The sequence below is a fragment of the Chiloscyllium plagiosum genome, unplaced genomic scaffold (genome assembly GCF_037043375.1).
Source record: "Chiloscyllium plagiosum isolate Xiang-an unplaced genomic scaffold, Cpla_swu_hap1 HiC_scaffold_40, whole genome shotgun sequence".
NCBI classification, from domain to species: Eukaryota; Metazoa; Chordata; class Chondrichthyes; order Orectolobiformes; family Hemiscylliidae; genus Chiloscyllium; species Chiloscyllium plagiosum.
This window is the reverse complement of record NW_028270178.1, coordinates 41,560,775-41,585,809: the sequence shown is the minus strand read 5'-3', so window position 1 is coordinate 41,585,809 and position 25,035 is coordinate 41,560,775. Positions and strand designations below refer to the sequence as shown.

General features: G+C 44.8%; 1 long non-coding RNA gene across 1 annotated transcript in view; it reads left to right on the top strand.

Annotated features, from left to right (window-relative positions):
* LOC148138485 (uncharacterized) overlaps window positions 1-25,035 on the top strand; it is a 118,720-nt gene that overhangs the window by 82,836 nt on the left and 10,849 nt on the right. Inside the window, exon 9 of the long non-coding RNA XR_015753946.1 lies at window positions 18,650-18,761. This is a non-coding gene — a long non-coding RNA (uncharacterized LOC148138485). The remainder of the gene's footprint in view (window positions 1-18,649; window positions 18,762-25,035) is intronic.

Genomic DNA, 25,035 nt, shown 5'->3' with positions numbered 1-25,035 from the left:
AGAGAAAAGGCTCTCACTGTCCAACTCCTCTCACCTGCTGATTATCTTATATGTCTCAATTAATTGACCTCAAACACATTCTTTTGAACAAAAACACCTTAAAGTCCCTCAGCCTTTCCTCATAAGACCTTCCCTCCATACCAGGTAACTTCCTAGTAAATCTCCTCTGAATCATTTCTAAACTTACACATCCATCCGGTAATGCAGTGTGAACAAATGTGGCCACACTCAGAAGTTTGTACAGCTGCAGCATGATCTAATGGTTCAGAAACTCAATCCCTCTACCAAGACAAGCTCACACACTGAATGCCTTCTTAAAAAACCCATAAACCTGAGTGGAAACTTTTAATGATCTCTGTACATGGACATAGAGATCTCTCTGTTCATCTACACTACCAACAATCTTACCATTATCTCAGAACCCTGTGTTCCTGTTACTCCCTCCAGAGTGAATCGCCTCACACCTTTCCATTTGCAAACTTTCAGTCCAGCTGTGCAGCTTATCTAAGCCTTTCTGTAACCTACAACACCCTTCGTCACTATCCACAACTCTACCGACCTTGATATCTTCCGCAAATTTACTAACCCATCCTTCAATGCCCTCATTCAGGCCATTTATATAATTGACAGCAACAGTGTATCCAAAACACATCCTGGAAGTACCCACCAGTAACAGAACTCCAGGATCGATATTTCCCATCAACCACTACCCTCTGCCTTCTTTCAGTGCACCAATTTCTGATCCAAACTGCCAAATCACCCACAATCCCATGCCTCCGTATTATTGGCAATAGCCTACCATGGGAAACCTTAACAAACGCCTTACTGAAATACATGTTCACCACATCAACTGCTTTATTCTCATCTATCTCTTTGTTCACCTTCTTAAAGAACTCAATAAGGTTTGTGAGAGCACGACCTGCCCCTCACAAAACCATTTTGACTATCCCTAATCAACTCACTCATCTCCAGATGATTATAAATCCTATCCCCTACAAGCCTTTCCAACAGTTTACCCAGAATCAAAGTAAGGCTCACAAGTCTATAACTACCAGGATTTTCTCCACTCCCCTGCTTGGGCTGGCACGATGGCACAGTGGTTAGCACTGCTGCCTCAGAGTACCAGTAGACCTGGCTTCAATTCTTGCCTCAGCCAACTGTCTGTGTGGAGTTTGCACATTCTCTCCGTATCTGTGTGGGTTTCCTCCGGGTGTTCCAGTTTCCTCCCAAGTCTAAAATGTGCAGGTTAGGTGAATTGGCCATGCTAAATTGCCCATAGTGTTAGGTGAAGGTGTAAATGTATATAAACATGTTTATATAAATGTCTGTAGGTTCACCCCTCAGTCTCCGATGCTCCAGGGAAAATAGCCCCAACCTCTTCAGTAACAACCCTGGAAACATCTTATTAATCTTTTCTAAACCCTTTCAAGTTCACAACATCCTTCTGACAGCAGGGAGACTAGAATTGCACAGAGTACTCCAATTGTGTTGAAACGTAGTAATCTGAGTTCCCCAGTCTTGGTGCACAGTTAGTCCTAGAATGAACAAGTTGTTTAGGATCTTAGCCATATCCAAAAGTCATGCACATCGACGGCTTCATTGATCTTTAAGGGCCCCTACTTTGTCCCGAGTTAATCGTTTACTCTTATTGTTTCTATATTATCTAAAATCAGTTTTGGATTTTACTCATCCTTCTTTGCCGAGGTGATTTCATGTCCCCTTTCTACATTCCTGATGTCCATCCTACAGTCCCTGTGATCCTCCGGGATTCCCTTGATCCAGCTGGCTATACCTGACATGTGCCCCCTTTTCCTTGACCAGACCCTCAATAGACAGCCAGTGTTTCCGAATGCTGTCAGCATTGACCTGCACACAAACAGGAACATGCTGGCGCTGATCGCTCAATTTAACTCACTTTTAAAATATTCTCACTTGCCAGACTTCCCTTTCCCTGTAAATAGACTCTGCAATCACATTTTGAAAGGTCCTGGTTAATGCGATCAAGATTGGGCTAGCCCCATTTTATAATTTGAACTTGTGGACCAGGCTTGTACTCTTCCATAGCTGTTTCCAAACTACTAGAACTGTGGTCACTTTGGCAAAATGCTTTCCCACTAACACCTCAGTCCCTTTCCCGACCTTGTTTCCCAAAGGGAGGTCAGGTTTTGCCCAATTCTGTTTTCAGGCCATTTATATATTGATTGCAAGTTTTCTGGAAATCAATTACCAAATTCCTCCCTTGCAAACGCTGGACACTGGCAGTCCTGTTTTAAGGTGGAAAGTTAAAAAACCCCTACCATAACAGCCCTATTATTATGATTGACATTTGAGATTTCCCGACATATTTGTTCCTCAGGGGATAGGGATTAGTTATTAGGGATTAGTAGGACAATCAAATCGAAGTGATGACCCATTCTTATTTCTCAGTTCCACTAACATAGCTTCAATGGTTGATCCCACAGAAATATCCTCTCTAAGTACTGCTGGAATGAGTCATGCAATCAAAACACATCACCACGCGTCCTCTCTTGCCTCATATTCAATGCTTCCTGTGGTGTCTCTACCTTGAAACAATGAACTGCCAGTCCTGCTCCTCCCTCAGCTGTGTTTCTGCAATAACTAATATCCCAGTTTCATGTTCCAATCCATGCCCTAATTTCACCTTCCTTAGCTGTCAGGCTCCTTGCATTGAAATAAATGCAGTTTAATCATCAGTTTTCCCCCATTCCCTGCTATATTCTTGCCTGCCTTATCTCTCGAAATGGCTCTCTTTAACTTGTGTACCAGCCTCAGTCTTCTTTCTGACCTTACGACTGTTTAAGATACAGCACCCTGCCAGATTATATTATATCCTATCTAGCAGCTCCAGCAATTCACCCCATCAGGATGTGGGTCCCTCCCGCTCCCAGTTCAGGTGTCTTCCCCACCCGGTCCACCTGTGCTGACACCTTCAGGGATCTTTGGGTTGTCCACTCAGGTCCCTGTGTTCCTCAGCACTCCACAAGGTCCGAACACTCATTATGTCTGTCCTTCGCTTATCGTACCTCCCACAGGATATGACCTCACATTGATCAGAACTAAACTCTGCTCAGATTATCATCTGATCGTCATCAGACTGTAGCCTGAGACCATCCCCCTCACTCTGAACAACATCTTCACCTTTCATGTCATTTGCAAACCGACTAAAGATATCTTCTGCTTTCACTTCAGAGTCATTATTCCACAGAATAACCAGCGATCGTTCCTGCACAGATCCCTGTGGTACACCCGCTGATAAAACAATTTAAAACACGAAAAAGATTATCCACCAATTTTGTATCCAAATTACCAACTTGTCTTGGATCCCATGGGCTCTTTCGTTTTGGACCAGCCTTCCATGTGGGAACTTGTCAAAGGCCTTAATGACTCCATGTAACCCACATCATCTGCACGGCCCCCTTCGGTATTTTTAGACACCATTTTAAAAAAACTAAACTGAATTCCTCCGACAGTATCTTCCTTTATCAAATCCGTGATGACTAATTCGAGTTGATCCTTGCAATTGCAAGTATCGATTCATCCTCAGGGTGGTATCCAATAATTTCCCTCCCTCCTGCTGTCAGACTATCTGCTCTATAATTACCTGGCCTATCCCTGCTGCCCTTCTTGAACAAATGAACCACATTAGCGATCCTCCAGTCATTCAACACTTCACCTGTTGCCAGCAAAGCATTAAACATATCCACCAGGGCCCATCAATCTCCTCTCTTACTTCCCATAGCAGCCTGGGATACATTCACTGGACACTGGGGAGTTCTCCACCTTTTTATGCCTTTGAAAATATTTAGTAACTCCTCCTTATTGGTCTTAACATGTTATAGAACCTCACCTTCCCGTCTGAAATCCCCGGCTACAATGCCTTTCTCCTGCATGAATACAGATGGGAAGTATTCATTGAAGACCTCACCCACTTCCTCTGGCTCCATGCACAGATTGTTTCTTTGCTTTCTATTCGGCCTCACCCTTTCCTCAGTTACCCTTTTATTCTAACTATTCTGACAAAGTACCTTGTGGCTTTTCCTTCATAGTATCTGACAAGGATTTTTCACAGCCATTTCTAAGGACCCCGTTGCACTCCCTATCCTTGTGAATGGCTTCACCTGGTTTTATTGCACTATGTTTTCTTCATCAAACTCACGATATCGCTTGATCTGTATTCGCTTGACTTGCTGCCTTCACTACTCCCTCTTCATGAACACAATGGGATCGGATCCTATGAAATGAGTATCAGGCATTAGGTAAGAAGTTAAAAAGCACGACCTCAAGGGCAGTGATCTCTAGATTACTCCTAGTGCCACATGCCCCAGTGTGGATAGACATAGAAAGATAGGCCGGGGGGTGGATGTATGCCTGAGGAGCTGTTGGCGGGGGCAGGGTTTTCAGTTCTTGAATCATTGGGATCTCTTCTGGGGTAGAGGTGACCTGTATAAGGGGGGGGGAATTGGGGTGGATGGGTTAGACTTGAACCAGAGGGGCACCAGTATTACTGCAGGGAGATTTGCTCAAGTTACCCTGGAAGGTTTAAACTGGGTTGGCAGGAGGTTGGGACTCTGACTAAGAGAGGGAACATCGAAAAGTCAGCGGAAAATACATTCACCATCGAGAGCAACTTTCCTACTCAGGACGTCCAGGGGCACAGACGAGGGAGGGAAAATACTTCAGGTTTAAATTTCATTTATTTCAATGCATGAGGCTTGACTGGTGAGGTAGATGAGCTCAGAGCATGGATTGGCTCTGGGGACTGGGATATTATAGCCATAACTGAAACATGGCTGAGAGAAGGGCCGGACTGGCAGCTCTGTGTTCCAGGATTAAGAAACTACAGGCGTGACAGAAGGACAAGTAAGTGAGGAGGGGAGTTGTCCTTTTGATAAGGGAGGACATAACAACAGTGATTAGAGAGGATATTCTTAAAGAGTCATCAAATGAGGCCACATGCTTAGAATTTAGAAACAAAACAGGGGTGGTCACTCTGTTGGGATGGTATTATAGACCCCCAAATAGCCAGCAGGTACTCGAGGAACTGATGTATAGAGAGATTGGAGATACTTGTCGGAATAATAGAGTAGTATTGGTTGGAGAATTTAATTTTCCCAGTATTGACTGAGCGACCCAGAGAGTAAAAGACCCGGTCGGAGTGCAGTTTGCCAAATGTGTCCAAGAAAGTTTCCTAAAGCAAATTGTAGCTTTAACAAGGCCTAACTCTACTCAGGCGGGTGCAAGACTGAACGTCCCCTCAGAAAACGTGGTCGGGCAAGTGACTGAAGTGTCAGTCAGAGAGCACTTTGGGTCCAGTGACCACAACTGTCTTAGTTTTAACATAGTTATGGAAAAGGATCAGACAGGTCCACAGATTAAGGTATGAAACTGGAGTAGGGCCAGGTTTGGGGCCATTAGGCAGGATCGAGCAGACATCGATTGGGTGAACTAAAAATAACACAAAACCCGGTTATAGTCCAACAGGTTTATCTCACAGCACCAGCTTTCAAAGTGCAGGTGATCATACTAAAATATGAAAACTTAAACTAAATTTGTTTGGTATTACATTCCATGACACTGCAAACCTGTTGCTATAAATTCTGTGCTGAAAATGTTTTGCTAGAAAAGAGCAGCAGGTCAGGCAGCATCCAAGGAACAGGAGAATCGACGTTTCGGGCATAAGCCCTTCTTCAGGAATCAGGCTTATGCCCGAAACGTCGATTCTCCTGTTCCCTGGATGCTGCCTGACCTGCTGCACTTTTCCAGCAACAGATTTTCAGCTCTGATCTCCAGCATCTACAGCCCTCACTTTCTCCCGCTATAAATTCTGTGCCTTATGATTGTGCTCCACAACCACCTGATGAAGCAGCGCTCTGAAACCTCGTGCCTCCGAATAAACCTGCTGGACTGGAAGCTGGTGTTGTGTGATTTTTAACTTTGCCCGTCCCAGTCACCACCAGCTCCTCCATATCATGCTACCGTCAACTGGGTGAGTCTGTTTGAAGGAAAATGAATGATTGCAAATGGGAGCCTTTTAAAAGTGTGATATTAAGAATCCAGGACAAACATTTCCCTGTTAGAGTGAAGGGAAAAGCTGGCAGGTTTAGGGATTCGTGACTTATGAGGGATATTGAAGTTCTGGTCTGGAAAATGAAGATGGTATACATTGGATTTAAGCTTTCCGAATCTACCTTACCTAGCTCACCAGACTGATTGACACAATCAATCTGTGAAGACCCTACAATCCTCTCAGGTCCCTGCAGCATTCCGATCTGTAGAACCCGCTCCAATGCCTGTGACTCTCCCAATCCAGCTCCTATAAGATTCCCTATCTGTGTGACATCCAACCGTCGCCAGCACACACCCTGTCAATACAAGCTCCTCCAGTCTCTCTATCTATCCACCCATCTCTATAACCTTCTCCAGCTCTTACAACCCTATCTGTGTAAACGTCATCCTCCCCTACAACCCTTCCCACTTTGACCAAATTGTAAGGGATTACTAATTCTCCTTTATCTGTGAAACTGTCTCCAACCAAAATTGCTCGTTATCTCCTGAAAAATCTGTCCGATTCCACATCCTCCATGTTGATATAACCTGCACAGCCTTCCTGTATCTATAAACATCTACTGTCACGACTACCCTCCATATGTCTGTATATTCTTCCAGTCTGTACAAACGTCTTTACCTCTGTCATCTGCTCCGTTCCCTAAGCACTCCCAGTCTGTGTAAATCTCCCCAACCTAACAACATCCTTATCCCTGTAAAGTGATCCATCCTCCCAACTTGCCCATCTCCATGAAACCGCTGAAGGCCCTCTAGCTCTCCACATTTTTGTAGCACCCTGTGGCTTTATGGCCTTCCCTTCCTGCGAAACCACCTCCAGTCCCCACAACCCTCCCAGTCTGGGCCATCTGCTCCAGATCAGACCATTGCTGTCTCTGTAGGCTCCGACAATCCTAGAAACCCTTCCTATTTGTGTCTCTTCCTTCAGATCCCATCCTCTCCAGCTTTCTTAAATCTCTTCCTGCCGTTGTAACCCTCCCTATTTAGAACATGGAACAGTACAGCACAGTGCAGGCACTTCAGCCCGCGATGTTGTGCTAATCTTCTGTCCTACTCTAACCTATGAAGGTTTTCTGCAGAATCCTCCAGTTTTAAACCCGCCCTATTTGGTAAATTCCTCCAGTCCCAACAACACTCAAACTGTGAAACTTCTTCAAGTCCCTCCAATTCTCCTTAGCTCTCTGACCTCCTTTATGAGCATCAACCCTCAAAATTACCGAAGCCTCTTTTAGTCACTGCAATGTTCCTAATATCTGCAAAACCCTCCAGTCCTGATATCGCTCTTTCTCCATAACATCCAACTTGTTCCAGTGCCTTTCTGGGGAACACCGCAGAGGATGGAAGATTTGTAGAGTCCAGTCCATGTTATAGAGGTAGGACGGGCTGCCAAACCTGGAGGGTGGTACTAATGTAAGAAGGGACGTGGATCCTGCAGGAGGTTAGAGATAGCATGATTCATAGAACCTGCAGGATGGGATCGAGAATGGGTTGTGGAACCTGAAGAATGTTACAATTTGAACCACAGATCTTTTTTGACTGAACCATTGGACTGATCGTAATGTCCTTATTCTGAACATCTTTACCAGAATTTCTGGGCACAGTTTTAGATTCCCAGGCTGGGAGATGTGAGTTAAGATGTGAATCTATTTACCCATTCTGCCTGTGTGCCTGACACTGACCTGGTGCGGCTCTGGTACACAGCACTCTCCGTGCATCTGGTAACCTCCTGATCTATGTAACTGACAGAGCTCACCTCATGGAAGCCTTCATTTGGAATGTTCTTTATTTTAATATTTTTAAGTGGCAGTTGCGTGAGATGCAGGATTGGGAAGTTTCCATTTTGAGAAAATGAAATTTTTACCTTTAATCCTGACCCATGCAATGGGATTTTGTTTTTTTCTGTTGTTTTCTGCAGACTGCCACTCAGATCATTGTGTAACCAGGGAATCTGAGTGCAGATGGTCTTTTCATGGGAGAGTGTGTATTTACCAGTTTATGTCGGCTAGGAGAATGTATAACTGTGTAAAAACCTCACCGACCCCGTAAGGGGGTGAGTGCACTGGGCCCTGAGCACCAGGAGCTGGGAAACCTCATGGTGTTTGTATGTGGGCCGTGGCACCAGACTGGGTGAGAGCAGTTCCCTGAGTAAATAACAGGTATGGAGCTTGGGATCCTCCTGCTGTGTTTGACCTTGTACCATATCGTTACCTCCCTCTCATGAGTGAGCGTGTCATGTTCTCCAGTCCTGACAGTGTCCACACCCTGTCAACCCTTCCAGCTGTTGAACACTCCCTTCTCTCTCACGCTGTCCAGCCCTTCCAACCTGGCCTTCGTCTCGTATCTCCTGCAGCCCCAAACGACCTTGCTCTTTGTTATTGCATTGCCTTGCTTTGATCTGTATGGAAGTAGGTTTGGGCCACTGAGAAATATGATAACGCCCACACTCTCCATTTTGGTCAAACATTTCTGCTTGTTTGTCTCTCTCCCATAAGGGGAAGTGGGCATCCTTTCAGCATCCACCCTGCCCATTTTCCTGAGGATCTGTACATTTTAATGACAACTGTCCTCCTGATGACCGTCAGTGACACAGCACCGAAGTGACATGATTATGTTCCTCTATTCTCTGCGACTGTTTCCTTTTGCTCTACCCCTCCCTCATTCTGAAACCTCCCTCAGTCTGGACAGTGCTCCAAACCAATAAGTCCTGAGAATGCTCCAACCTCCCTATCTCTGTAAACTCCTCACACTCCTACAATCCTCCTTGTGTGTATGAACCCCTCCAGCTTCTCCAGTCCAATCAAATTATTCCATCTCCTACAGCCCTCACCATCTCTGTATTCTCCAGTCACTACATTTCTCCATGCCTCTGTATACCACTCCAGCCCCTTCAAATCTGTCAATATCTGCAAGGTCCTGCAGTTCCACAAAACAGCCATCAACATGGAACCTCCACCAGAGACCACTACCCTATATATCTCTGTAATCACCTGCTGTACTCTCTATCTCTGTTCCCAGCTTCAGTCCTGACAACCCTACTTCCATGTACAACATCATCAAGTCCCTGTAATCCTCCCAAACGGTGCAACCTCCACCAGACCTTACAACACTGCCATGGTCTCGGACTGCTTGCAGTAAATTCAAACTTCCGGAATTGTATAACATCTCATTTCTCCATGCGCCTCTCTATCATGATGAGCTGCTCCAAACCTTCCAAACTTTCCTGCCTATGTACACCATTAAGTTGATACATCACTTCTCATTCCTGTAATGTACTTCACACCCTACAATCCTCCCTGTTTTTGTGAGTTCTGCCGACCACAAGTACTCTCCCTATCTGTGTAAATGTCTCTAGTCACTCCAACTCCTTTACTGTGTAGCCCCCACCAGACCCTAAATCTATTGCTATGTGTGTAACCTTCTTCAGGTCTATATCCTCCAACTTGCTGAAATCTGCTCTCACCGTTGCAACCCCCATTATTTTGTAACATTAATTAGTCTGTAAAACCATCCCTATCAGTGTGTTCTCCTCCACTGTGTATCACAAAATCATGAAGGGTGTCGACACAATGGATAGAGACAAGCTTTTTCCCAGGGTGAAGGATTCAATAACAAGAGGTCACGATTTCAAGGTGAGAGGTGGAAAGTTTAAGGGGTGTACACGCGGCAAGTACTTCACACAGAGGGTGGTGGTTTTCAGGAATGCGTTGCTCGCAGAGGTGGTAGAGGCAGGCACGGTAGATTCATTTAAGATGCGTCTGGACAGATGCATGAGTAGGTGGGGAGCAAAGGGATACATATGCTTAGGAATTGGGCGACAGGTTAGACAGTAGATTTGGACTGGCTCAGGCTTGAAGGGCAAAGGGTCTGTTCCTGGGCTGTAAATTTTCTTTGTTCTTTGTGTACAACACTCCTGGTCTGTGTAATCTCTTTAAATCCTTCATTTCCTATATACCTATGTATTGTTGTGTCTGTTTTGAGGCCATTATATTCTCCTTTCTACCTGTAAACAGCTCCACACACGCTGCAGCCTATCCTTTGCTCATTAGCGACTCAAGTCTCTCTCAACCCTTTCTATGACTGTAACCTCCTCCAGTCTCAACACACCTCCCTATCCCTATCATATTTTCGTACATGCACAACACTCACGCTCACTGAAATATCTTCCAGTGCTTAAAACCAGCTTTCCCTCTAACTTTCTCCAGTCCATAACTCCCTCCCTATCCCTGGAACATTGTCTAGTCCATACAACACTCCCTAACTCTGTCAAATTCTACAGTCGACAACTTACTCCCTATGCCTGTAACATTCTCCTATGCATACCATCCTTACTGTCCGTTTAATATTCTGGAGGCCATACCAATTTCCCTATTCCTGTAATATTCTCCAGTCCATACATCATCCCTATCCCTCTTACCTGTTGTTAAATGTACCACATCCTCGTATCCTGTGAATGATTCTACACCCTGCTCAACGTAATCCCTATAACGAGCCACAATTCGACACAAATCCCTATCTGGAATCTGTTCAAATCGGCTCTATTCTGTAATTTCCTCCAAACAATAAATCTTATTACCTGCGAACTTTCTCTAGCACCTGTAACTATCCTTCACCCTGTCCAGCCCCCAAAGGTCTCTCTAACTTTGTGATCTCTCTCCATCCCTCAAAGACCCACTTTCAGCAAAACGCGCCCTGCATTTGCAACAGGCAGATTGAATGACAGCATTACGTGTAGTGAACAGATATGATACGAACTATGATTATGGAGACGTGGCTGCCGAATAACCATGGATAGGATGTGATTATTGAAGGGTTTCAGCAGCATCAGCAAATCGCCAATCAAGGTCCAGTTGTTAGGTAAGGATACAGTCAGTGGATCAGTGATACAGTCAGTGGATCAGTGAGAGCCAGTTTAATCTGGCAATCAAAATTTAGAGTCACTTTGGGTGGAGGTGAGAAATAGCAAGGGAGACCTGGAAGATCAAACCACAATCCATGGAATCCATGGTGGTTGATAAGTTGGATACAACATTTTCTTGGTGATAGTAAACAGAGGAATGTGGAGGAGTGAATTTCGGATTGGAGGTCTGTAGCCAATGGAGTTTCACAAGGATCAGTGCTGCGATTTCTGTTTGTAATTTATCTCTGTGATTAAGATGAATAGGTCAGCAGTTTGATAAGCAATTTTGCAGATGACATTTGGAAAGGCATGTAACGTTTAGGGGAAGTTAGGTGAATTAAAGATAGTGAAGAAGATTGTTAAAGATTGCAGCAGTGGAACTACTGGAACTCTGGGCACAGAAATGGCAAACCGAATTTGATCGGGACAAGTGTGAAGTAATGCATTTATGAAGTCAAATGGAAGCGGGAACAACACTAATTGGAAACATTGATAAACATTGATAAACAGATGACCTTGGATGCAAATCCGTAGCTCCCTTAAAATAAAAACACAGCAGGATGTGGTAGTAAAGGAAGAGTGTGGTATTCTTCCTTTCATTGGTCACAGTATTGAGTTCAGACGTTTGCATGTCATGTTGTGACTGATTGAAACTTCATTCGGCCATATCTGGAATGTTGCATGTAGTTCTCATCGCCACACTACAGGAAGGATGTGGAGACTTTGGGCAGGGTGTAACAGGGGGTTACCAGAATGTTGCCTGGATCAGAATGTGTTCACTATAAGGAGCTTGGACATAGGTAGATTATTTTGCGTGAGTCTCGGAGGCTGAGGGGTGACCTGGTACAGTTATATAGCATTAGGAGAGAGGTGAATAGTGTGGATAGTTGGAATTCTTCTTCCAATGTAGAAATATCAAATACTAGGGCGCATCGGTTTAAGGTGAGAGTGAGAAATTTTAAGTGAGATGAATGAAGCTGGTTTTCTGTACTGAGAGGGTGGAAGCTGCTCAGGAGGTGGGAGAGGTGGCAGTGAGAATAAAGTTATGAAGTGGCATTTAGACAGAAACATGAACAGGCAGAGAATAGAGGGATATGGACCATGTGCAGGCAGATGATATTAGTTCAGAAAGCAACATGGTCAGCACAGCCATGGTGGGCCGAAGGGCCTATTACTCTGCTGTACTGTTGTCGTTTCTAACTTCACGGCATCCACCCTGTCAAAGCCCCTCAGAATCCTAGATGTTTCATTCAATTTCTCTCCCATTCTTCAAAACCCTAATGGGTTCAAGGTCAATCTACTCCACCTCTTCTCATTGGAAAATCCCGCCATCTCCAGGATCAGCCGAGTGAACCTTCCCTGGCCTGCCTCCAACACAAGAATGTCTTTCCATAGGGCACTCATACTGTTCATTATAATCTTGGTGTGGTCTGACTTGTACCTTGCATCGTTTTAGCAAGACCTCCCTATTTTTAGACTCCATTCCCTTTGTAATAAATGGCAGCATTTGATTTGCCTTCTCTATGACCTGCTGATCCTGTAAGCTACCGTTTTCAGGTTGATTCACAAGGATTCCAAAAACCCTTTGTGCAGTCAGTCTGAAACCAAACGGTGTTAGCCTGACAGTAAGTCGGGAACATGCTGGAGAGTATTGTAAAGGATACAGCAATAAACAATAAATAGACTCTCAGAAACATTGGGCAACACGTGATTTTACAAAAGGGGAATATTTTTAACGCCGTTGGATTGGTGTGACCATGAATGGCAGAATAGATAAGGGTGGGGGAGGCAAGTAGCGGTAGGGGGATATTTTAACTTTCAGAAGCATTTTGACAAGTTTCAACAAGGGCTAAATTATAACGACGGAGAGAATAGAGCCCCTGAAAGGTCAATGAGGCTGTCTGTGTGGAATCACTGCTGACGGGAAAGATCCGAAACAAATATTTTGTTTCAGGATTTATTATGGAGAAAGATATGGAAGCTCGAGAATTTTGGAAAATACATAGTGATGTCTTGAACAAAGTTCACATTGGAGAATAGGAGGTGTTGGATGTCTTAAAATGCAAAAAAAAGTTCATTAAACCAAGGGATATGATCAGATGTATCCCAGCGTCTTGTGAGAAGCTAGGGAGGAAATTACAAGGCTCATCGCAGAGATATTTTTATCATCGACAGCCACGACAGACCCATGAGACTGATGGCGGAGGTGGGTAAGTCGATGGAGGAAATTCTGAGAGAAAGGACAATGGAAGTAGACAAGTGACAGATCAAAGCAGAGCAGTACACGATGTCCACATGAACTTTACCAAGGTATTTGACAAGGTTCTGCATGGCAGACTGATTAGTAAGTTGAGATCACACATAACCAGGGAGCGCTCACCAACTGGATACAAAACAGATTGACTGTAGGAGACAGAACATGTTCATAGAGGTTTGCTGCTCAAACTGCAGGCCTATGACCAACGGTGTGCCATGGGGTTCGGTGCTGGGTCACTGTTGTGCACCATTTATATAAATGGTTTGGATGAGAAAAGAGGAATCATGGTTATCAAGTTTGTGAGTGACACTGAAATTGATGGAATAGTGGACAGCAAAGAGGGTTATCTAAGTGTACAATGGGATCAACAGTACTGCTGGGCCAATGATGTTAGGAATAGCAGGCGGAGAAATGCACGATGTTGCATTCTGGTAAAGCAGACCAGGTTGGACTTGTATAGTTAATGTTCTGGCCCTGAGTAGTGTTGTCGATCAGTGACCCAGGGATGCAGGTAGACAGTTCTTTGAAAGTGGCGTCACAGGTAGACGGGCTGTTGATGCAGGCGTTTGAGGAGGTTACCTTCATTGGGGAGAGCATTGAGAGCAGGAGTTGGGATGTCATGTTGTATTCGTACAGGACATTAGTGATGCCAGCATATAAGCATTGTTGATTATCTGGAAAAGCGCAACTTGTTCACATATGTCCTTTAGGGAGGGACATCTGACATTCATACCTGATCTGGCTCACATGTGACTCCAGACTCACAGAAACATGGCTGACTCTGAGCTGCCTCTGGGCAATTAGCAGTGGGGCAATGTATGCTGGTCGAACCGGTGACATTCTCAGGTCATGAATGAATCAATGAAATGCATGACCCTCCCTATCTCAGCAAACAGCTGTAGCAATTCGTACTGGTTTTGTAACACTGTTTAGGCCCTGGGCACTCTCAGCAACACTCTCACCACCTCCAGCACCTTTAATTCTCCCTGTTACTATCACCTGATTAAACGCTGACAATGTGTCCTCTTCCTACTGCACTCCTGCTCGGAGACTCCTTAGCGATCTCTTTAACAAATGCGTCCACATTTCTAAACATTGGGTACTTTAGAATTGATCGTTTTTTTCATCTCTTAATCAAATCTGGTAAATCCTGGGAATTACTTGGCCAAGATCTTCTAAAGTAGGCGAGGAGCATTGGGTAGGTGTCGAGCACCTTGAGACTTGCTGTGGTGAAAATGGGAACCCAGGAGGAAACAGCACAAGAAGCTTGCTGTCACACCAACGCCCCACCCACCCCCTTCCCACGGCCACCTTCTGCCCCAAGTGTAACAGAGTCTGTACAGCCACCTACAGACTCCCCCTGAGAGTGGGAGAGAGTCAGCCTCAGCTGTGACCCATCACCAATGAGATAGTGAGATAGGAAGATTGAATTCACTCACAATTATCCCAGTTCCTTTCTTACAAATTCCAATTATTCCCTGTTAATGCAGTGTCTAACAATGGAATGCTGTGAAAGGGCCTTAACACTATCATTCCAGTTTTGAGTTCTGACTCTTATTACTCAGAATTTGGTTTCCTATTGTTTGATAATCTGAGGCCACATATTTTCCTGGTAATCCCAATTGTTATCCCAAACTGTGGGACTCCCCTATCCTGCTTCCCATTCTGTCTGGTTTTAGAACATAGAACATAGAACAATACAGCACAGAACAGGCCCTTCGGCCCACGATGTTGTGCCGAACATTTGACCTAGCTTAAGCACCCATCCATGTACCTATCCAATTGCCGCATAAAGGTCACCAAGGATTCTGACTCTACCACTCCCACAGGCAGCGCATTCCATGCCCCCGCCACTCTCTGGGTAAAGAACCCACCCCTAACATCTCCCCTATACCTTCCACCCTTCACCTTAAATTTATGTCCCTTTGTAAAACTCTGTTGCACCCGGGGAAAAAGTTTCTGACTGTCTACTCTATCTATTCATCTGATCATCTTATAAACCTCTATCAAGTCACCCCTCATCCTTCGCCATTCCAACGAGAAAAGGCCTAGCACTCTCAACCTATCCTCGTACGACCTATTCTCCATTCCAGGCAACATCCTGGTAAATCTTCTCTGCACCCTCTCCAAAGCTTCCACATCTTTCCTAAAGTGAGGTGACCAGAACTGCACACAGTACTCCAAATGTGGGCTAACCAAAGTCCTGTACAGTTGCAACATCACTTCACGACTCTTGAATTCAATCCCTCTGCTAATGAACACTAATACACCATAGGCCTTCTTACAAGCTCTATCCACCTGAGTGGCAACTTTCAAAGATCTATGAACATAGACCCCAAGATCCCTCTGTTCCTCCACCTCACTAAGAACCCTACCGTTAACCCTGTATTCCGCATTCTTATTTGTCTTTCCAAAATGGACAACCTCACACTTGGCAGGGTTGAACTCCATCTGCCACTCCTCAGCCCAGCTCTGCATCATATCTCTTTGCAGCCGACAACAGCCCTCCTCACTATCCATAACTGCACCAATCTTCGTATCATCTGCAAATTTACTGATCCACCCTTCGACTCCCTCATCCAAGTCATTAATAAAAATTACAAACAGCAGAGGACCCAGAACTGATCCCTGCGGAACTCCACTTGTAACTGGGCTCCAGGCTGAATATTTGCCATCCACCACCACTCTCTGACTTCGATCGGTTAGCCAGTTTTCTATCCAATTGGCCAAATTTCCATCTATCCCATGCCTCCTGAATTTCCGCATAAGCCTACCACGGGGAACCTTATCAAACGCCTTACTAAAATCCATGTATTCTACATCCACTGCTCTACCTTCATCCACATGCTTGGTCACCTCCTCAAAGAATTCAATAAGACTTGTAAGGCAAGACCTACCCTTCACAAATTCGTGCTGGCTGTCCAGAATCAAGCAGTGTCTTTCCAGATACTCATAAATCCTATCCCTCAGTACCCTTTCCATTACTTTGCCTACCACAGAAGTAAGACTAACTGGGCTGTAATTCCCGGGGTTATCCTTATTCCCTTTTTTGAACAGAGGCACAACATTCGCCACTCTCCAGTCCCCTGGTACCACCCCCGTTGACAGTGAAGACGAAAAGATCATTGCCAACGGTACTGAAATTTCCTCTCTTGCTTCCCACATAATCCTAGAATATATCCCGTCAGGCCCGGGGGACTTGTCTATCCTCAAGTTGTTCAAAATGTCCAACACATCTTCCTTCCTAACAAGTATCTCCTCTAGCTTATCAGTCCGTTTCACACTCTCCTCTTCAACAATACGGTCACTCTCGTTCGTAAATACTGAAGAAAAGTTCTCAATCAAGACCTCTCCTATCTCTTCCGACTCAACACACCGTCTCCCACTACTGTCCTTGATCGGACCCACCCTCGTTCTCGTCATTCTCATGCTTCTCACATACGCATAAAATGCCTTGAGTTATACTTGATCTTATCCGCCAAAGGTATTTCATGCCCTCTCTTAGCTCTCCTAACCCTTTCTTCAGGTCCCTTCTGGCTATCCTGTATCCCTCCATTGCTCTGTCTGAACCCTGTTTCCTCAACCTTATGTAAGCCTCCTTCTTCCTCTTTATAAGACATTCAACCTCCCTCGTCAACCAAGGTTCCATCTCACGACCATTTATTTCCTGCTTGACAGGTACATACATATCAAGGACACGTCGTATCTGTTCCTTGAAAAAGTTCCACATTTCCACGACATCCTTCCCTGACAGCCTATGCTCCCAACTTACGCTCCTCAGATCCTGTCTTACAGCATCGTAATTACCCTTCCCTAAATTGTAAAACCTACCCTGTTGCACGCACCTATCTCTCTCCCTAACCAACGTGAAAGTCACAGAATTGTGGTCACCATCACCAAAATGTTCACCCACTAACAAGCCCATCACTTGTTCCGGTTCATTATCGAGTACCAAATCCAATATGGCCTCCCCTCTGTTCGGACAATCTACATACTGAGTTAGAAAAGCTTCCTGGACACACTGCGCAAACACCACCCCATCCAATCTACTTGATCTAAAGAGCTTCCAATCAATATTTGGGAAGTTGAAATCGCCCATGACTACTACCCTGTGGCTTCTGCATCTTTTCAAAATCTGTTTCCCAATCTGTTTCTCCACATCTCTGCTGCTATTGGGGGGACTATAGTAAATACTCAACAAGGTGACTGCACCTTTCCTATTTCTGACTTCAGCCCATACTACCTCCAAAGGCAGATCCCCCTCGAACTGACTTTCTGCAGCCGTTATACCATTTCTAATTAGCAAAGCCACCCCCTCATTTTTTTACCACCCTCCCTAATCTTACTGAAACATCTGTAACCAGGAACCTCCAACAACCATTCCTGTCCCTCTTCTAATCACCTTTCCGTGATGGCCGCAACATCGTAGTCCCAGGTACCGATCCACTCCTTAAGTTCACCCACCTTATTTCTGATACTCCTTGCGTTGAAGTATACGCACTTGAACCCATCTCTGTGTCCGCAAGTATTCCCTGTCAGTGCTACCTTCTTCACAGCCTCCCTACATTCTTGGACATCCTGACAAACAGCTAGCCTACTTGCTGGACTACAAGTCTGTATCCCATCCCCCTGCCAAATTAGTTTAAACACCCCCCCGAAGAGTGCTGGCAAACCTACCCCCCAGGATATTGGTGCCCTTCTGGTTCAGGTTTTCCACAATGTTGTGTGGCTGTGAATATTGATGACCATCTTTGTGTTAACCCTGTGACCATGTCTCCGTGATGGCGAGTAGATAGACATCACAAATTAAGAAACAGTAATTTTTACTACAATTTCCTGTCACAAACCTAATTTCAGTTAAACTCAGTCCCTTCCTGTTTCTTCCTGTTTGTCTTTAGCCACATCTCCATGTTTTTCCAATATTTCAAGCTTTCTCTTTGGATTAGGGAATTTCCTTTATTCTAAGCCCTGTCCCTCCTCATCTGTGTCATTTTAAAGCAATTTGATTGACAAGGGCACAGTTCCAGTGGAGCCCATCCCAATATAATGGCTGACTCCTTCCTGAGGACTGGGAGCAGTTCAGTTCCCACTGCATCAGAACCACGTCTTCTGACACGATTGTGTGATCCTGATACCTTCCTGCACTCTGGTAGTATCACCCAGTATCTCTCCATGTAGTATCCCTCGATGTGTAGGTCAATTTGCTGCCTCTGTCAGTGTTTCTCCCTCTTACTGCTGGTCTGAGATCCTGAATCAACAGAATTCTCCAAACCAGAGAGCCGCAGCAGCACAGGCCAGGGATGGAGACTGGGATTTTCCAGATCTCTGCTGAACTCTGTGCCACTCTGCACGAGTTATCCTCATTGCATCAATCTAATTTCCCATTCTGTCTATTTCTCTGTCTCATGCAGTTAATCAGGATATTCCTAACTCCTGTCTCATCCATCACCTCATTGAAGACGCTTCGTCAGCCAGAGCGAGATGGAGAGGGAGATCTGCAGCCTTCAGTAAATCCTGCAGCTGGTAAGATCACTCACAGTAAACAGCACATGGAGGAGTTAGTGGCCTTCTGTATTCAGACCTGGAAGACAGGACACAGGTATAGTGCTGGGCAAGGAGCAGCAATATTCTAGGCTTCATTCCCACCAGCTTGTGAGGGTCCTGCTTTCACCTCTGCTGTGCTGGTCCTCTCTGAGACAGTACAGGGGATCACAGGCATCAATCCTGGCCCATGCTGTATTCGTGATCTCTGTAATATCCTCCAGTCCCAATAATCCTTCCTCTGTTTGGAATCTCCTCTCGTCCACACCATTCTCTCTGTCTCTGTCTTTATCAGGTTCTCCAATCCCTAACAACCTAATTCCTAAACTTCTCCAGTAGATACTAAATTCCTTCATCCCTGTAAACCCCGACTGTCCTGTTTATCCCTGTAAGCTCCTCCTACCAATACCACCCTCCCTGTCAATGTATGTGTCTTTAACCTTTCCATCGGTCCCTACCTATGTAATCTTCTCCAGCTCCTACAACCCTTCCTTAGCTATGGACAAATTTGTAATCTCCTTATCGTTCTCCAATTCTTCGATGTTAATCTTTTAAAATTTCACCCTAGTTCCCAACTCCAAACCCCTCCCGAGCACAGGACCCTCTTTCAGTTTGTGCAACCTTCCCTATCTGTATAACTGTCTCCAACCCAGTAACCTGGCATTCTCCATTGCCTTCCTATCTCTGTAGCCTCCAGAATCTTGAAGCCTTCTTATATCTGTAAACATCTTCAGTCACGACAACCTTCCATATCTCTGTTAGTATATACAATACTCTTCTCCCGAAACATCCACTGTCTGTGCCTCTCAATCTGCCTGCCTCTCCCTACATTCATCCCTACCCCATCTCCAGAATCTATCCCAGCTCCCTCTATCATTGTAAATTCCTCCAATTCCCAAACATCTTTGGCCCACTGACATTCTTGTCCAGATGTAAATCTGTTTAATTCTAACATTCTTGAGCCCCTGTAGGCCTCCCTGTCGCTGTAACCTCTCCACATCCGTTCAAACACCCACTACTGAGGAATGACTCCCTGCAGTCGCCATAAGGCAGGTGGAATGATAGTGAACAGATATGATGGAAAAGCCAGGAAATTACAGCCCCGTGAGCCCAGTGTTGGGGAAGTTGTTGGAGGAGATTCTGAAAGAAAGGAGCTATGTATATTTGGAAAGGCAAGGGCTGATTCAAGACGGTCAGCATGACTTTGTGAGTGGGAAACCTTGTTTCACAAACCGGATTGACTCTTCGAGGAGGTGGCCAAGAGAGAGATGAAGGCAGAGCAGTGAACATTGTCCACGTGGACTTTAGCGAAGCATTTAACAAGGTTCAAAGGGATGTAGAACATCTAGCCATGAGGAAGAAGGAAGCTTATTTAAGGTTGAGGATGCAAGAATCAGACAGGTTTCTAGAGGGTAACATGGAGCAGCACGATGGCTCAGTGGTTAGCACTGTGACCTCATAGCACCACGGACTCTATTTCGATTCCAGCCTCAGGCGACAGTCTGTGTGGAGTTTGCACATTCTCCCTGTTTCTGCGTGGGTTTCCTCCACGTGCTCTATTTTCCCCCCACAGCCCAAGGATGTACATGTTAGGTGACACAGCCATACTACATTACCCATAGAGTTCACGGATGTGTAGGTTCGGCGCATTAGTCAGGGCAAATGGAGAGAATTAGGTTGGTGGGATGGTTCTGGGTGCTGCACTGTTTGGAGGGTTGATATGGAGGTGTTCGACCAAATGGCCCGTTTCCACACTGTAGTGAATCCCTGGAGATACCAGGAAGGAACTGAGGAATGGACTTAGGACAACTAGAAGAGGGCATGAAAAAGCTTTGTTGGGAAGGATTAAGGAAAACCGTAAGGCATTCTCCAATTATGGGAGGAAGACGAGGATGACAAGAGTGAGGGTAGGGATAGTGGAGGGAACTTGTGCCTGGAGTCACAGGAGGTAGGGGAGGTCCTTAATGAATACTATGCCTCAGTATTCACTGCTGAGAGGGACCTTGTTATTTGTGAGGACAGCGTGAAACAGGCTGATATATGTGAACAGGTGGATGTTAAGAAGGAGGATGTGCTGAGAATTTTGTAAAACACAAGGATAGATAAGTCACTGAACCAGACTGGATGAACCCAAAGTTACTCCAGGAAGCGAGCGGCGAGATTGCTGCACACTTAGCGATGATCTTTGCATCTTCACTGTCTACTGGAGTCGTACGAGATGATTCGAGGTTGGCAAATGTTATTCCCTTGTTCAGGAAAGGGAATAGGGATAATCCTGGGAATTACAGACCTGTCAGTCTTCTGTCCGTGGTGTGCAGATGATTGGAGAGGACTCTGAGAGAGCGGATTTATGACTCCGTAGAAAACCATCGTTTGATTAGAGATAGTATGGTTTTGTAAGGGGCAGATCATGCCTCACAAATCTTATTGAACCTATTGAGAATGTGACAAAACACTTTTATGGCTCATTCAGAAAGTACGGAGGCATGGGATACAGGGGAACCTGTCTGTCTGGATACAGGATTACTCGCCCACAGAAGACAGATGGTGATGATAGATGGAAAGCATTCACCCTGGAGCTCAGTGACGAGTGGCTTTCTGCAGGGAGAGGTTACCGGGGCTGATCTCTTTGTGTGTTTAGGAATGACTTGGATGTGTGAGTGGAAGAGTGGGTTAGAAAGGTTGCCAATGAAACGAGGGTTGGTGGAGTGGTTGATAGTGTGGAGGGCTGTTATAGGTTGCAACAGACAATGACAGGATGTAGAGCTGGGCTGAGAAGTAGCAGATGGAGTTCAATCTGGAAAAGTGTGAAGTCATTCATTTTGGAAGGTTGAATTTGTAAAGCGGAATGCAGGGTTAAAGGTATGATCCTTGGGCAGTGTGGAGGAACAGAGGGATCTTGGGTTCCAAGTCCCTCGATCCCTCAACGTTGTCACCCAAGCTGAGAGCCTTGTTAAGAAAGAATATATTGTGTGGGATTTCATTCGTGTGGGGATTGAGTTTTAAAGCTGTGAGGTTATGCTGCAGCTCTATAGAGCTCTTGTTAGACCACTCTTGGAATATTGTGTTCAGTTCTGGTCCCCTCATTACAGCAAGGATGTGGAAGGTTAGAGAGGGTAAAGAGGAGATTTACCAGGATGCTGCCTGTACTGGAGGGCATGTCTTCTGAAGAGAGGTTGAGGGAGCTAAGGCTTTTCTCATTGGAGTGAAGAAGGGAGAGGGGTGACTTGGTAGAGGTGAACAAGATGATGAGCGGCACAGAGAGAGTGAATATTGAGAGACATTTTTTACCTTGACATAACTAGGGGGTCTAATGTTAAGGTGATTAGCCAGTGGTTAAGGGGAGATTTCAGAGGTAGGTTTGTTACATTTAGAGTGGTGGGTGAGTGGAATTCACTGCCAGCAGTGGCAGTAAAATTAGATGCATTTGGAACATTTAATATACTTCTGGATAGGCACATCAATGGCAGTAAAATGAAGGATATGTAGGTGAGTTTGATCTTACATTCGGATAAAAGATTGGCATGGCATCATGGCCGAAGGGTCTTGTGCTGTACAGTTCTGTGTTCTACTTTCCATGTGGTAAACTGGGTAATAAGCTCAGATCAATGTAAAAGGATATGACATTCTGGAGGAGCTAGTCAACTGGATATAAAATTGGCTGGATGGTAGGAGATAGAGGGTGATGGGAGACATGTTGTTTTTCTGACTGGAGGCATGTGACCAGCGGTGTAGAGGGTCCACTGTTTTTTGACATTTGGATAAATGGTTTGGATGGGAGTATTGGTTTTGTGGTAAGTAAGCTTTTTTTGGGTGACACTGACATTGGTGGTAAAGTGGACAGTGAAGAAGGTTATCTGCGATACAACAGGATGAACAGTACTGTTGGGATAGAGGGATAAAGAATAGCAGATGGAGTTTAATTAGATAAAGGTGAAGTGTTCTTTTGTGGTGAAAAAAACAGGGTGGGACCTGTACAGTTAATGCTCGGACCCTGGGTAATGTTGTCAGTCAGAGACCCAGGGATGCAGGTACACATTTCTTTGAAAGTGGTGTCACAGGTAGACAGGCTGGTGAAGCTGACGTTTGGGATGGTTACCTTCATTGGGTAAAGCATTGAGAGTAGGTGTTGGGATGTCATGGTGTGGCTGTACAAGACATTGGTGCAGCCACCATAAAAGCATTGTTGATCAGTAGGAAGAACTCATCTGGTTCACTTACATCCTTTAGGGAAGGACATGTGACATTCTAACCTGGTCTGGCTAACATGTAACTCCAGACCCACAGCAGTGTGTCTGACTCTGAGCTACCCTCTGGATAATTACCATTGGGGCAATGTATGCTGGTCCAGGCAGTGACACCCACATTCCATGAATGAATAAATAAAATGCTTATGTCCATCCCTACCTCTGCAAACCCCTCCAGCTGCAACGTACCGTACTGGCTTTGTTTAGGCCCTGACCACTCTCTGTAACATTCTCACCACCTCCAGCATCTTCACCTCTCTCTGTTCCTATTGTGCCAATAAACCGTGACAATGATTTCCCGTCCCACTGTCCTCCTCCTGCTAGCAGACCCTTTGCAATCCCTTTAATACTTACTCCTAAAACACTCTGTCAGTTCAGGATTTTAAGTAGTTTTGGTGACCTTCTCAGCCTCATAATCAAATATGATCCATTTTGTCCTGAGTGAGGGACCAGTGGGGATTTCTTGCTGAGGTTATGTCTGTTTCAATGGAATGTCCTTTTGTTCAGTGTTTTACACTGTTCCTTCAAATGATTTCCATTATTCATTTACAGACACATATTTCAGACTGTTTAGCCTGTTTATCTTGGTCAGTTATCCTCTCAAACTCATGTAATCGGCTATTTTTGTTTTTAGATGCAGCTTATCCTTTCTGTGATTCACTTTAAGATGTTATATTCCTTAAATCTGCACTTTATCACAATTTGCCGGAGGATCTCTCCAGGTGAAATTAAGCATTCACTAGGTTTCATCGCGCAACGGTGGGTCTGAGATAGTTACATCCCGACCCAGTTGTACAATGTTTTATTCAAAGAAATATTGAAAAAAATTCTCCAAACTCCTCTTGCAATATCACTCTTGTCAGGGTGATTGTCCCAGATTATACGAATTTTGAAGTTTCACTGAATTATCATTATGCCTTTATCAAAAATTCCAATGAGCTCCTGTGTACTGCAGGGATGAACAATGGAATGCTGTTCGGTGGCAAAAACTGTTCTGCTGCTTGAGTCCTTGGCAAGTAGTAGCCAGAATTTACATTCAGGCAGATTCTACTTCATGATCTGAGGTCAAATGCTTTCTCTGTAATTTTTTGTTAACCATTATTGTTAGTGTAACCCATTTTGCCTGAGTTTCCACAAGGTTGTGATCCATTGAATACTTTTGTTCGCCCTGGAAGCATGTCTCTCTGGTGTCTAAATCTCTTTTATCTCTGAGTCTTAAATCATCTACCTTATTACAGCGACATTATCCATTAAAAAAACATAACTTACTCTTTCCTACAATTTTCTGTCACAAATCTATTCACTGATGTACAGTTTTAGTTAAACTTTGTCCCATCCTGTTCCTTTCTGCTTGAGTTCAGTCACATCCCCATGCTGTTCTGATGCTTCACCTTTTCTCTTTGGATTTGGAAAGCTCCTTTCACCTGTACCCTGTCCCTGCATCCTCTCTGTCAGTTGAAAGCCATGTCCATAAACCTGCCGACATGATTGGCCAGTACACTGCTCCCAGCATATTCCCGTGGGACCATCCTAATGGATTATTTATTAAATCAGTTATGGGATGTTGGTGTCCCTGGCTGACCAGCATTTCTTGCCCATCCCTAGCTGCCCTTGAACTGAGTAACTTGCTCGGCCATTTCAGAGGGTCATTGAGAGGCAAACACTTTGCTGTGGGGATGTCGTGCAGACCACGTGAGGATGGGCAGATGTCCTTCTCGAAAGGACAAGTGTTTGGGTTTTTTGTCCAACAGCAATGGGCTCATACTTATTTATGGATTATTATTATTTTTGAAACTATTGATGTCAAATGTCGCAATTTCAGATGGTGGGATTCAAACCTGCCTCCCCTGAACATTAGCTGAGGTTTTGGATACATTCTGTAGCAATAATATCACTAGGCCATCACTTCACCTGCTCACTGGGTGCTCATCCCTGAGCACTGATACCAGTGCATCATGAAGCTAAACCCATTCTTCCGACACAATTGTGTGATCCTGACATCTTCCAGC